Source organism: Lates calcarifer, linkage group LG1 (genome assembly GCF_001640805.2).
Source record: "Lates calcarifer isolate ASB-BC8 linkage group LG1, TLL_Latcal_v3, whole genome shotgun sequence".
Classification (NCBI taxonomy): Eukaryota; Metazoa; Chordata; class Actinopteri; family Centropomidae; genus Lates; species Lates calcarifer.
The window spans coordinates 3,630,297-3,645,902 of record NC_066833.1 but is presented as its reverse complement, the minus strand read 5'-3'; positions in this window follow the sequence as shown (position 1 = coordinate 3,645,902).

Below are 15,606 nucleotides of genomic sequence, written 5' to 3'. Positions count from 1 at the left end.
ATCACAATTGCATCCATCCATCCATTATCTATACCACTTATCTGTTAAGGGTCGCAGGGGGCTGGAGCCCACCCAGATGTCACTGGGCAAGAGGCGGGGTACACCTTGTACAGATCGCCAGTCCATCGCAGGGCCAACATATACAGACAAACAACCCGTCACACTCACATTCACACTTACAGCCAATTTAGAACCTAATTAATCTAATGTGCATGTCTTTGGACTGTGGGAGGAAGCCAGAGAGAACCCACGCAGACACAGGGAGAACATGCCCCAGGGTCAAACCGGGGCTCGAACCCAGAGCCCACTTCTTGCTGTGAGGCAACAGTGCAGTGCAGTGCTGCATCACCGTGCCACCCCCATCACAATTCCCTTAAGCCCAAAGTAATGACTTCAAATAGCCTAATTTGCTGTTCAGTTTAGTGTCATGTATGACAAGGAAAAGCATCAAATGCATATTTGAGAGGCTGAAAAAAGGGAGTAAGTGGCTCTTATTTTAAAAGATGTTATTTATAAAATATTTATAAAAGATGATTAATTGATTATCAAAATACTTGCAGAGACATTTTCTGTTAATGGCGATGTAAGTATTTATCTCCATCTTTACCTACTGCAACATCACTGATGTTTGGTCCATTCTTCATAGTGAGTACTTTTGATGCTAATATAGAGTATTTTTATAATGTGGTAGTGCTAGTTTTACAAAAGTAAAAAAAAAAGTACTTCTTCCAAAAATTAACTGGGAGATTCTCCTTTTTTCCTTTAGAAAAGAATGGCCACTCTGTTGGTCTTGTTGAACTACACGGTCCACTCGCGGTCCAATAGTGCTGTTACAGAGTGGTGATTCTTGGATCTTACCAACGATCTTTGGCTGAGTACAAACTGAGGCCTACAGAGTGCGCTGTGAAAATACAAGCGACGGCTGAAGTAACGCTAGTTAGTGTTCGTTTACAAAGTGAACTGCCGGTGACATTTCCTATTTTGATCATGCTTTTTGCGTTGCTCTTTTACTTAAAAATAAAGTGCGCGGAGAGAAAAGACTGAAACTTTAAGAGATACGTTATCGTTGAGCTTCATCCGGGTACTGTGTCGAGCGGGAACCAAGGATTCAAAATGGACGAGCAGGTGGAACATCCTACACGGCGAAGAGATGATAGGAAGAAAATTAAAGAACATAATAGAGTCAGGAGCAAGTAAACAAGGCGGAGGGTGCTTAATCAACTTCTTGCTGGAAACAGGACTGATGGAAAAAGTTTTGTAGTCGGCACAATGTAGGGACTAACGGACTCCAGAAGATGGCAGTAATGCAACTACTTGGATGCTAGCTCCCTATAAACATCACCCAAGAAGACGAAGATCCGCCGCCATGTTTTAAATCCCCAGGTTAGTCAAAATTATTTAGCTGGAGACCAAAATGAATGGTATGTTCAAAACAGACTTCATTGTACAACTTGACCTACATGTATTGCTTTGACATGAATAATTTCATAGAATTTTGAATGAAGAATTGGTTTTAGGTTTCTGTTCTTCTTAAACAGTCCCATTTTATTTACCTACAATGCTCTCATACAAACGTCTAACTCTTACTATTGACTCACACAGATTAGCTTATGTTGTCGGACTTAACGTTAAGATATCTAATGCAATGGCATTGTGCACAACCATTCTTGGACTCACTGTAGCTGTATCTTGTGAACTTAACACTATTAACAGCAAAAACACAGATTCTTACATGATGTTGACTTTATGTTTTGGGTTGCATAGTTGTGTAGGGAAACTGTAAGGTGGCCCTATTAAATACCATTCCTTTGGTTGAGGTGATACCATACCATGATGACCAAAGCCAGAAAAATAACATCACAAATTGTAATAAGTAATACTTTTCCTTTAAACTATCAGTGCTTATTAGCCCTTTGCTCCTTGCTTTTTCATATACAAGGCATCTCTGCCGTAAAGTTGCTAATGATGTAATAATAATTATGGGTAAGCTTGCCTGCTAACAGGTCCAATTATGTGGCCTTGGGTCGGCTTTAGTAAGAGACCCTGTTTGTGCCTTCTTCCCTGCTGCTGCTGCTGGTATTTGGGACTCATTATTTGTTGTCATATCAGCTGTGGGCCAGCGTTGGCAGCTTGGGACCAGAGTGACCCACCCAAAAGGATTTAATAAGGGGAAATATCTGGAAAGTTTTGTCATATTACTAAACCAACACTGCTGGCTGTCTTCTGCAGACCTCTTGGCTTGTTCTGGCTGCTATCTCTACCTTGCTGTTGCCATCCAGCTATAGTATGTGGTGTATTTACATTGATATGAATTGGAGATTGATTTCTTCTTGTGGCTGAGCTTAACTTCTCTAGGCTGTTGTCTGGTATGTGCATTTTGTTGCCGTAATGCTACTTTAAGTACTGTGAGTGTTTGACATAGGTCGTTATAATTACTTTGGGGTGTTCCCACTGACTCACTGTATCCATGACCCTGTTACTCTAATGTCACCTAAATAATTGAAGCCAACATGCAGATATCAAGATAAAATAATCCTGTGTCGTCTCATCTAGTTAATTTTGCTCTTTTAAACATAGTTTGAGGATTAATTTGATAATCTTGGTTGAAGTTATCTTGAATAACAGTGTGCCCTTATTTTTAAATAAATTCAGAATTCATATTCAAGATCCACCAAGGTGAGTGGTCACTGTGGCAGGACCAGTTTTTCAGTGGAGTGTCTGAGGAGGTTCATATATTCTACATAATGTTGATCATTTTTGTCAGGAGAGGGAGCCAAACATCAAGCTATTTTCTTTTTGGGTCAGGCTCAAAATCATCTCATGCTGTAGGTTAACCAGGTAGTTCAGTGAAAATAATTAATTTTCTTCATAATCCTTGATGTTAAATGCTAATTTGCCTGAGTAGTGAGTTTATTCTATTATCAGTTTATTCTATTATCAGTTTACATTTTGCAACTTTTAAAAACAAAAAATGTTTTTCCCTTGTCTTTTAATTTCTGTAAATATGTTACTTTTTTAATATCGGGTTTTAAATGTGATTTGTGGAATCATAGACTGTCACATGTGCTGGAAGCTGCATATCTTAACAGTTTTTATTTGAGCTGCAGTTAATAATTATTTTAAATAACTGTTAATTAATAATAAAAAGTCTTTTATTTAATGTTAGAATGTGAATAAAAGCCTCTTTCAAGTTCCAAGAGTCCAAGCTGAGATAAGCAAACATTTGTGAAAAAAATGGCTCGCTAATTGAGTTTCTGAGACTAATTTTTTTGTCAATAAACTAATTGGTCAATAAAATAATCATTTCAGCTCTAGATCATATAATGGCTTGTGAGCAGAATTCCTTTATGGATTTTGGGCATGTCTCTTCACAGTCACGACTGATCAACAATATCATCTGTACTGGATTATAGATTGACATGTTAATGGACTGTCTCTGCCTGTAGATGGAGATATTTCATTATTAGTGGCACACAGTAGCCAAGTGTATTTACTCAAGTACTGTACACAAGTACAATTTTTAGTACTTGGGTATCCCTGTTTTCTGCTACTACCCCACTACAATTCAGAGGGAGATTTCATACTCTCTACTCTACTACGTTTATTTGACGTAGTTACTTTGCAGATTTAGATTAATGATATGAAGTGTGATCAACATCATAATGTTTTATCAAGATAAGACTTTATAGATTCCCAGAGGGAAATTCTCAAGCAAACCAGCAGTATATTAAACAGTTAAAACTAGTCCCACTTTTACCAGCTGTGACATAATCAGTCATATCAACATCTATCCAATGATATAATGTACACTGTTGTGAAATAGGTCATTGTGGCTAATGAGCATATGTACTTTTAGTGCTTTAAGCATATCTTGATGCTAAAACTTTTGTACTTTTCTTAAGTAGATAATCTCATTGCTTCTCCTACAACTGTCCATAAAATGGTTTGTAATGTATGTGTTCACATGACAGATCAGTCAGTGTACTGTCTCTTATCTGCGATGAAGGGCAGTACAGTGTCATAGTTGCTGCCCCCCCCCACCCCCAGGAGGTGTTGGGCAGCAGATGGGAGGTGATGGAACTGTGTGGTAGTGTAGGCAGTGACATGACAAGCTGTCAGGCCCTAATGCAGGCTAACATCTGGAGGTTGTTGGCCACGTCACTTCATGCCTGCTGGCAGGGTCCTCTAGCCCGGGGCCAGAAGCCACCCTGAGGGACACTCACCCAGGGCCAAACCTGGGCCTCTGAGACAGTAAGCAGCAGCAATAATGGTGTACGTACGGCAGGAGTCACTTTGCCTTCTGTTGTGAAGTGAAAGCAAAGAACATCAAGCTTGTGTCAGGGTAATATTGACTGAGATTCAGTATATAGTGTCAGAGTAGACACTTGTCAAAGTGGGTTATTAATGTGCGTGCACGGTATGGAGCTCAAACACTAGCAGGTAAATACATTTAGTCTGAAAATAACTACATGGCTCTGCAGCTTTGGAAGACATCATGCACAGTGTTTCTCAGTGTATTTATCACAGTTAACAGCTGCAGCAAACTACAAATAGACCATCATAAGATGTCCTCAGTGAGTGGGTCCTGTAGACGCAACTGCATGCACAGCAGGATAATACAGGGCCTGTTAAAACTGTTAGCGCCTTTGAGGCACTGTGCTATTAGCGCTTCATGCTCGCCTTGAGCATCCAAGAAGCAAGTGCCTCTTCTATTTTAATGACAGCCCTCACCCAGCGGTAATTTCACTGTGATTAAGGCAGGAGGAAAAAAAATCATCTCTTAAAAGTCTCTAAATTGCATCTTATTTATCCACCTTTTAACTAACTACAAAAGGCAGACAGACAATGGCGCTGCATGTTTCTACCTCTCCTGGTGAACAATTACACCTGAGACATTATCTGGTCCATCGTTATATATGGGTATTAAATATGGCACTCAGGAGATGACACAGAGTGAAGCTTTGATGGAAAAGTTTAGATTGGAGAAATTAAATTTTTTTTTAACTTTCTTTTATTTATTTATTTTTTTCACAGATCACCTCTGACCTGCCTGTGGGCAGAACATTTTTCACAGCTACTTTTTTCCAAATGCATGTTCCCCTTAGGGTAAACTGCGATAACTTTGGTGATCTCCTCACCCATGACGTTTCATCTTATGTGCCATGATCTGCTTCAGTTTTCATGTTGTTGTTGTTTATGACCAGATACTTACAAAGCAAATGATGTTCCCATCAGCCTCAGCTGTAGTTTAAGTTTTTAAGCTTCTCAAAATGTGAGGGTTTGTTTATTATCTTTGTCATATATGACATTAAATTGCATATCTTTAGATTCTGGATTATTGTTTGGGCTAAATAAGTACTTTAAAGATAAGGAAATGGTAACATGCCAATATGGTAAACATTGCACCTTAACTCAAAGCACTGCTGTGTCTGCAGTTGTGCTTGTATACCTTTGTTTTCTTTATTTCTTTCAGTGTGCTTCCTCTGCTGGGTTCAGCTGTTCTCTGTCTTTTGAATGATGGAGGTTGAATGCATTGCTGTCATCAAAACCACAGAACAACTTATTTTGAAAGAGACAATTGTCTAATTTAACAAAGACTTAATAAGTATTATAACTAAAGAGCTCAACTCAATCCATCCTCTTATACACAAGTGCTAAATTCAAATCACATAGTCAGTGGAAAGTGGTTCTTATTGGACGAATCCCAAAAATCAGTTTCATGAACCCAGGTCGTGATGAGCGATGTCCCATCACAGTGGCTCATCTGTATTAAATCACACTCTATTGTGTGAAGTGGAGAGGAGTTGTACGTGGATAATTACACTTGCCAGAATTGCTGTTGCACCTTTCTGAGCCCTCCCGTTTCTGTAGACCTGAGAAGTCCCACCTCCCCTACCTGAGCAATCACACACCATCTTCAGAGACATTGTATTATAATCACAGCCATTCACAACTTGCTAAAGTTGGAATTTACCTCTCTCTGTCCTCCTCAATCATCCCTCTTACTCTGTTCTTTTCATTTATTTTCTCACTTGATTGCACGCTCATGGACTCATCAATCAACAGTTACTCTATGAGTTAGTCACATAGCCCTCCTCCTTTAGTCAGTCAGTGCTTTGCAAATGACTGAAACACTTCTATATTTAATTGTAGTGCTTCCTCTTTCCACACATACACACACTCCTCTAGCTAATGTTGCTAATGTTAATAGCCTGTGCTGCTTTAATTGGTTCCTAAACGCTGTAAGCAGGGTTCCCACTGTGTGTTTAATGAACAGGTAGCACTCCATGATTACAGCAATCTCAACCCACCACCCCGCTGCTACAGACTCCCGTCTCACACACACACACACACACACACACACACACACACACACACACACACACACACACAAACAGACACTGCACACACTGTCCCTGGCCAATGTACGCAAATGGACAAAGGCAATTTGAGAGGCTCCTGAGCACTGCAGGATGCTAGGTAAATTAGGGACTAGGATGAGAGGGAGAGAGGGACCAGGCGAGGGAGACAACAAAAGAAAATGAGGGGAGATGAGCGTGAGAAATGATTACTGGTTTATGAAGGGAAGAAGAGGTGGAATCATTTCATAGCACATGGTCGTGTGTGAACAGTAGGTGATTGCGAGCTTGAATGCGTGTGTGCGAAGAGGAAGCTTTGCTGATTATAAAATGTGTGTCTTCCTTGTCTTGTTTTGTTGTAATTGTGTGTGATATCCATAGAGCATCCTTGTGTTACTCTTTTTTTTTACTGTTAATTTTCACTGCGATTCATCAGGTTATTCAAACAGTTTTCAAGAGTCAATTCAGAGACAAACTTGTCTTGGACTCCATTCCAATGCTCCCCTTTTCCTTTTCTTCCTTTCAGTTCCTTTCCTCTCCTTTCCTTGTCTTTCTTTTCCTTCCCTGTCTTCTCTTGTTTCCTTCCTTCCTTTGTTTCCTTTCCTTTCCATCTTTTGTTTCCTTTGCTTTCTTGTTTCCTCCTCTCCTCTCCTCTCCTCTCTTCATCTTTCCTTTCCTTCCTTGTCTTGTTTCCTCCTTATCTTTGCTTCCCTTTTCTTATCTTCCCATTCCTCCCTCCATCTGTTATACCTTGTCTGTCCGGAGGCACAGAGTCAGAAGCTCGTCTTCTCAGTCATCTGATGAAGATGTGAGATGACAGCCACTTCTCTTTCTTTTTTTTCGGCAGACCCATTCTCACAGAATGAGTAGAAACAGAGGTGGGTCTCGTTGGAGGCCTGTATGGCTGGGTGGCAAACCTCATGTTGTATACATATTTGTTCAAACATGTGCAAGTTGCTCAGTAATCCTCCCCACTCTGTTCCCCCTCCCACACGTGTATATAAACAGGCAGGCCTCTGCCCATCTCAGCTACCATGGGGGAGATGCGATGGGTGAGGTTAGTGAGAAGGGGGATGGGTTAAAGGAAGGGTGCATGCACAGCCTCAGCCAGATGCCCTTTGTAAATAAGCATGGAGTCCTTAGAGGGTCACCGTCGGGTGTTCTGCCTCACCCGTCCCGAAGGACGCAATCAGGGTGCCCCCCCCCTACCTTGTATACGGGGTAAGGAGGGGTGAGGAAAGGAGAGGGTCTGGTCTGTATGTGCCTGGTGCTGACACAGAGGAGCTGTGGGTCTAATTCATTAAACCAGCCTTCTAATATAAACAGCCATTCATTTCGCTGCCTGACACTGGGCCGTCTGGACAATGTGAAGAGCCCCAATAGAACTGCCATACGCTGCTGTTTGTGTGTGTGTGCGTGAGTGGTGGAGCCTGGCTGTTTGTGTGTATGAAGTCTCAGAGAGCCTGTTGGTCTCAAGCAGGTACAGTGAGGATAACCAGAGGCTTTCAGGAGCGTCGACACGGTTCACAGAGCAGCTGAAATGCACATTTTATTTTTTAAAAATTCCAGATAAATGCAAATCCAGTTAAATAATGTGGTCTGTATTTTATAATAAAGTGAGGACATTAAGATGTTGCTGACTTACGTCAATAGAACTAGTAGTGATTTGCAACCGGCAACTGTCCAGGTGGTGAGACCAAGTACATTTAAGGTCGACTTGAGCTCAGGCTGCCTCACAAAAACAGATAAATTAAAAATGTAAATGCAGTGTACAGGAAAGAAAATAAATAACATCAATAAATAATTCACATAATATTGATATAAGAGCCAAAAAAATATGAAATATTTAGACAATTAAAAATGATTGCTTGTTACAGCTGTTACTACCTACTAATTATGATTGATGCAAACAAATTTAGTGCACTGGTTGCAAGCTCAGATTTAGTTGATATCTGAAGCAAACAATATAGATCAGAAAGTGAAAGTAAACTGAGTACTTTTAGGATTACTTTTAAAGTTTTCAACTAGCAGTAAATAATAATTTGCAAGTTTTAAATTGCCTTTTGCAAGCATGAAAGACAGACAGGAAAACATTCTCTGGTTAACCTGCAAATAAAAACTAATGCAAACACACACACACACACACACACACACACACACACACACACACACACACACACACACACACAACACTTTCCAGTCTCCTGCAGGGCCAAATTGTTCAGATCAGACCCCCCATTGTACACTCTTAGCTCTATGTCTTTTCGTTCTTTTGCGGTAAAATGAAGTGTCCTCCTTTGTTACATTGGAGAGAAAAGAACGGCAGTAGACCTGGAGTATTGAAAGCGTAAAAAATAGGATAGTGGATGAATGTATTTCGAGGTAATGACGTACAGCGATGAATAATCATGAAGAATAAGAAGCTTTTTCCTCTGGACTTTATATCTTGTGAAATCATCTGAAGATTGTGTTGAGTTTGAAATCACCCAGAACATTGCAGCTTTGCTTAAATGGGGTTTGACAGTTTTAACATGAAGACATTTTTACCAGAAACATCAAAAATGTGTCAGATTATTTGACCACATTATGTTTTAGCTTTACATAGGTGGCAGATAGATTTCCACTGACCAACAGTCTGGCCAGCTGTTATTTAGGGACACGTTGACAGTACACAGTCAACAGACAGACAGACAGGCAGTACACACCCACTGATACTGAATGTGGAATGTGGGTTTTATGGGCTTACAAATGCGCACACACACACACACACACACACACACACACACACACACTGTGCACTCATGTATGTGCATGCACATGCACACATACACACACATAAACGCCTATCCATTCAAGCATGCAAGCATCCACCCACCCACACATGCAAACACACACAAACACACACGCACCTAGGTATCTGTGACCACTAATTGTGTCTGGCCAGTGCCGTCCCCAGCAGCCAGGGTCATGAGAGTGCTGCGGTGCAGGACAGGGTAGCCATTGCGGTAGTCTCTTAAACATAGCTTATCCTGAGGCCTGTTATTACCCTGAGAAACTATCATCCTTTTCTCCTCAAAACCGTCCCGCTCAGTCGATTTAATGAAGCGGGCATTCCAATGGAGGGAAATGAGCAACAACTCCCACAGTCCCACGCAGCACCAGCAATTAATGGTTATAGACAACAACCTCCGGGAAGGAGACAGGGATTTACTTACGGCAAATACGTTTATCCTAACAATGCTGTTGTCACTTTGTCTCTCTGTTGTTTGTCTTTTTCAGTTCTTCAAGTAGACACTCAGCTAGTATCAGCTAGAATCTTTTTTTCAAGGAAAACATTTCTGGCGATTAACTCACAGATCTGTTATGACAAATACTGTATATGTGCTGAGGCTGGATATTTTTCAGGGAAATGATACATTTTACTTTCAAAGAAGACAATAACAGCAACAAAACTGATTTTTATTTTTATAAAATAAAAATCAAAATACAACAACCTTCTGTACTGTCAAAATACTACAAATGTAAAAAAAAGTGTCAAAAATAAATAAAATGGTAACCCATTAAACACACATACAGCAATATTTATTTGTAAATCTGCCAACATGAATTAGAGCTGAAACTAATGGTTAATCAGTTAGTCAGCCAGCACTATTGTGATAATTGACTTAATCACTTCAGTAATTTTGCAAGCAAAAATAATGACAAAATCAGCCTCTCAAAATATTTTTTGCTTCTCTTTGTCATGTATCATTGTTAACTGAATATTTTTCGATTGTTGGAATAAAACAATACATTTTGAGATGTCAGATTTAGCTCTGTGAAGTTGTGATGGGCATATTTGGATAATTTTGTTTCTTGGATAAATGATTAATCCAGAGAATAATGGGCAGTTTAGTTGATAATGAAAATAACTATAAGTTAGTTGGAGCCCGGCTGGTATGACAGTATTGGTCCATCATATTGGTCACCACCTGTCGCAGGTTTCTCTGTTTCTCTGCTGTGAAAACTTTTGTCTCTGTAAAGTTATCTGTATATGTACCTGGTGATAGTAATTGATTAGATGGCTTTGACTCTTTAAAAGAGTAAAGGAGCATTGCATGTTGACTTATAGAAATACAGAGAATTCAGAAATGGTAGAGATACCAAAAAACCAGCAGGAACTTTTCATGCTCCCACTTCAAATGATGGCTTCTATTTCATATTTGTCCCGTTGGAATGAATTTCCTGTTTCACTCTCAGTATATTATCAGCAGTTTAAAGAGGGCAGAGCTGTGAGCTGAGTGGCAGCACAGCCTTTAACTTTTCTTCTCCTCCCAAGGACTCCCCTTCAACTGTTGACTTGAATTAGTCTCCTGCTGCCTTTATTAGCCGCAGCGGTGGAATCAGAGAAGGCTGTCTGCGTGGATCGTGGAGGAAGGAAGGGAGGGGGGCAGCGACCGCTAAGTGCTTCACTTCTGATCTCTGATGGGGGTCATGGGGTCGCCGCTCAGCCTCACCCTGATGACTTCTGACACTGCATGAGCGACCAAAACCACACGCGGGCACACACACGCGCGCACATGTGCACACACACACACACACACACACACGATTTGAATTCAAGAACACAAAAAGCCACATCCTTAGGGAACGTTGAAGCACTGATACAATTAACTCAGTGCAACTACTCTTGCACAAGTATCGCTCAAATATTTATTCAAAGTAAAAGAGCAGCTTCTAAACAAAGCACTCACTGCATGTTCTCACATTATGAACTAAACCCTGCGAAGACCTGTGAAACTTTCTGCAAACTCCGAACTGATAAGAAGCTGTTTTTGAGTAGCTGTGGCAAACAATTAATGGGTCAACATCAGGCTCGTGGTTGATGTTTACGGGAAGGTTGCTCTCTAATCACGTCACCAAATTAGCAGTAATTTGGGGTTCTGAATAAGACTGGTCTCAACTTACTCACTAGTTATGTCTAAACGTACCAGTCTCAGACAAGTTGTAATTAAAAATGAAATGTAATCACGTATAATGCATGTTTTTAACGGTGCTCCAGACTTTCTGAGTGGCAAACAAAATAAGCAACGTAGTTAAAGTTGCTCTCCAACTTCAGGGACTTCAGCAACTTACCTAGGAACTGATTTCTGAGGAGTGACAAAATGAGAACTGTTACCCTCTAAATTTGAATTGTTTCAAAGGCTAACTGGCTAAGAAAATGGGTGTTGTTCTAAATTATCTTCTCTATCAGCTTGTCCAACTCATTGAAGCTATATGATGTTTAAATTCATTCAAACCTGAGACTGCACGTTTTCATGGCTTCACCAGTCCACCAAATATAAATATCATAGATGTTTTGTGCATCATTTTGTACACATTTTACCAAAAGTTGACCTAAATTTGTGGTTGCATGTTAGGCAACAAAAGCAACTTGGTTAAGGTGGATTTGGTTAAATGTTAATAAACATTTGTTCTTCAACTTGGTGCTTTGTGTATTAAATCCAAACACTATCTTTCCCTAAACTCAGCTGAGAGCTGCCAGTGCCTAAACATAACTGCAAACAACATTGATAATGCTGTAGTTGTAGTGTTGTATCGTAATAGTTTATATTTTGGCAGAAAATAAATGAAACGGTGAATATTTTATTGATGGGTTGGCCAGTTGAGGTCAGCGTAGCAAGTTGTAAACACAGGATTGATAATGATAACATTATCAAGTTGATGAATGCAACAGACAAGGAGCAACATTATCATCCATTTAGAGTTGTTTAATGATGTATCTAGGTTCAGTAGTCCCTCTTTTTTAGCTCTGTTTTTGGTCTCTACAAATATCTGAGGGAAATGTCTGGCCCTGTTGTTGCTAAATGCTCCACTATGTCCACCAGCTGGTCTCTAACTGTGTCTGTCTGCTGTTTGCTGCTGAGCAAGGGCAGAGGGTGTCATGGGTGTCATGGTAAAAGTGGTGAGGCTGAACCAAAACAGTAAAGGTACAGGTCGTCCAAGCAAAACAGCTAGAAAGATGCTGCATAGATCTGAGGGGAACTGTAAAGTTGGGTGATGATTTTCTGTGGATTCATCATTTTGTGAGCAACCTCTTTCACACTACATTAAATCATTAGATTATTACTAATTTGAAAATATTAAGTAGTTGAGCAGTTTTAAATGTATAAATCTTGAGGGTTGATAATGAAAACAGACTACTTTAAATCACTAATTGGGGCTTGGGCTTCAGCAGGTATTTTTTCACTACTTTTCACTACTCTGACATTTTATAGACCAAAAAGTTAACGTGATTAATCAAGAAAATAATCATCTGATTAATTGATAACGAAACAAATCCTTAGCTGTAGTCCTAGTCTATCATTTTTGAAAGTTATTTTGGGAATGAAATAATCTAAAGTCTATACCTTCACGCCTTCCTCTTTCAGCTCCTCACTACTGCTTATTTATTGCTGGAACAAAGTGGATGATAAAAGCTCAAAATCCCTCTCTCCTTCCCACCTCCCTCTCTCCTTCCCTCCCTCCTCCTGCCCAGACTGTCTCCTGTGTGTTTATCTTCTCATCAGGGCTCTTTATTGGTAAATAAGGGTGGCCCGCCCAGCCTGGCCTCCTTCTTTTTCTCCTTTTTCTCTCACTGCTTATGCTCCTACATCTCTCCTTTACTCCATCTACCCATCCCTTCTGCCCCTCCTCTGCAGCACCTCCCTCCTCGTCTCTGTGTGTGGAGTCTAAGTGCTGCCGATATGTGTGTCTGTGTATGTGTATATGTGTGCGAGTGTAACTATAGCGGCCAGTGTTTAGGCTATTAGAGCCGTCTATTTACAATCTGGAGTTTCCTATTGATTATGTCTGCCTGCTCTCTCTGTTTACATGGGGGAAATAAATAACACATGTCACCAACTCGCTCTGACTCGACATCTTCTTTCTCCTCTAGCTCTGTCTCTCTCCTTTTCTTTCTTTTTTGCCGCTCTCTTGTTCTCCCTCCCCCCTCTCTCTTTTTTTTAAACTGTCAATTTCAACTGCGTCTTTCTTTTCCTTTCATGGTTCACAACTTCCTGCTGTTAATGTGGCTTTGACTTCAAATACAGATTTTAGCTCAGTCTTAGCAATTTGTAAGCAGAGACACAAAAAGCAAGTGACCCACAAACAACAACAACATACATTTTTGGACACCCAGAGGCAATAATATATCAATCAAGACAGTCGGAGTCATATGTACATTTATGTAGATCTACATATAAAGCATGCAAATAGACACTTCAGTGAGTCAGGCACAAACCAAAAAGAGACACTGACGAAAAGTGGTGAAGACTTATTCAAATCCTTAACTGTGCAGGAGATCCTGCACAGTTGGCGGATACACACACACCACACACACGCACACACACACACACACACACACACACAAGCGTACACACATAGCCTGCACTTCCATGCTCTCCTGCCACCACCATTGTGCTTTTTCTTCATGCCTCTCTCATTGGTAACAGGAGCTGGGTGTCTGGGCTTCAGACCAGGCAGTGTGTCATACCTTCCATCTCACCCCCACTCCCCTCCCTGCCTCTTCTCCTGGGCACGCAGCACTCAGATAGCCCCCTCTGATAAGACTGGAGCTCCATGTGAACAAGAGGCAGCAGCAAAATCACACACTGAATTTGACTCTCGCTAACGGTGGAAGACTTATTCAGACCCATAACTGAAGAAAATGTACTGCAAAAATACAACATTAGAAGTAAATGTCTTGTTGAAAGTAAAAGTGCAGCTAAAATCCATCATTCAAGTAAAGCACAAGAGTTAGTAGCAAAATGTACATAAAGTACATGCAAAAAGTGAGCAGAGTGGCTCCTATAGGATATTAAAGGAGATTAAAAAAAGGTTTAACTCCTCTTCTGTCTTTGAAAATCCAAAATCTATAAATATTCTAATAGTGTTCATTATAAAAGCAGTGGTAGAAAGTAAGTAAAGTACATTTACTCAAGTACTTTGCTTAAGTATATTTTTGAGGTGCTTTACTTGAGTAATTCTGTTTTCTACCACTTTGTACTTGCACTCTGACATTTCAGATGGAAATATTTTACTTTTTACTTCATTAGGTTTATTTAATAAATTTATTCACTTGCAGATTCAGATTAATGATACAAAATATAACCAACAAATAAGTTATGAGGTGAACATAAAGCTTTATTGACTCCTGCAGGAAATTCACAAGCTATCCAGTAATATTAAAAATGTATATGTACTCCATGATATAATGTACATTACTCTGAAATGGGTCAATTTACTTTTACTTATGATACTTTAATTACATTTTGCCTATTATACTCTCTGAATACTTTGATCACCACTGTTTGAAAGTCAAGCTACTGTACCATGATTTCTCCTGCTACATTGAAAAGTCTATTCTCAGTGTATTTGCACAGGAGATTTCACATTTTCAGATTGCACTTGGATAAATCACATGCTGGGCCACGATTGGCTTCGTAACTACAATAGTTGTGATGTCACAAAATCCTTGTGCATGTCTTAAACTCAGATTTATAGTGAGCACAAAGAAACTTTCCAACTTGAGTAAATGGATGTGTAGTGTCAAATTCTGCACATAACATCAGGCTGCTCAAACATCAAGTGAAATAGCATGCAAAGTATCCCTGAACCCTGATTGAGTGGTCGATATGACTAGAAAAGTGCAATGTAAGTGAAGTCCATTTTCCATTTAAGTTGAGTGATATGACTATGCAATGTAAGTGAAGTCCATTTTCCATTTAAGTTGTGATATGTATTATTGTCAACAAATTGTAAAATCTTAATCTGCAAAGTAACTATACTAATTCTGAATACAAGATAAAAAGAGTGGAATATAAAGTAGAAATGGAGTTGAATTATAAAGTAATATACCCTGAATATACTCAAGTGGAAAAAAAAAAACCTGAAATATATTCAGATGCTTTGATAAAGTAAATGTGGCAGTACCATATAATGTGAAAATACTCCATTACAAGGAAACGTCTTATAAAAGTACACAAGTATTATCAGCAAAATTAACTCCAGCAGTAAAAGATCACACATTATTCAGAGTGTTATGTTATATATATTGTATAGATCTAATTGGATTATCAGATCTAATGAATCAGCTGTGTTTCAGTGTAACTGCTTTATGTATTTTTTGTACTTTAATCTATAACAATACATCATAAGAGGATCATAGGTTTTATGTGTAAAATGGCAGTGGAGTAGAAAGTCCAAATATATACACCTGGAATATAGC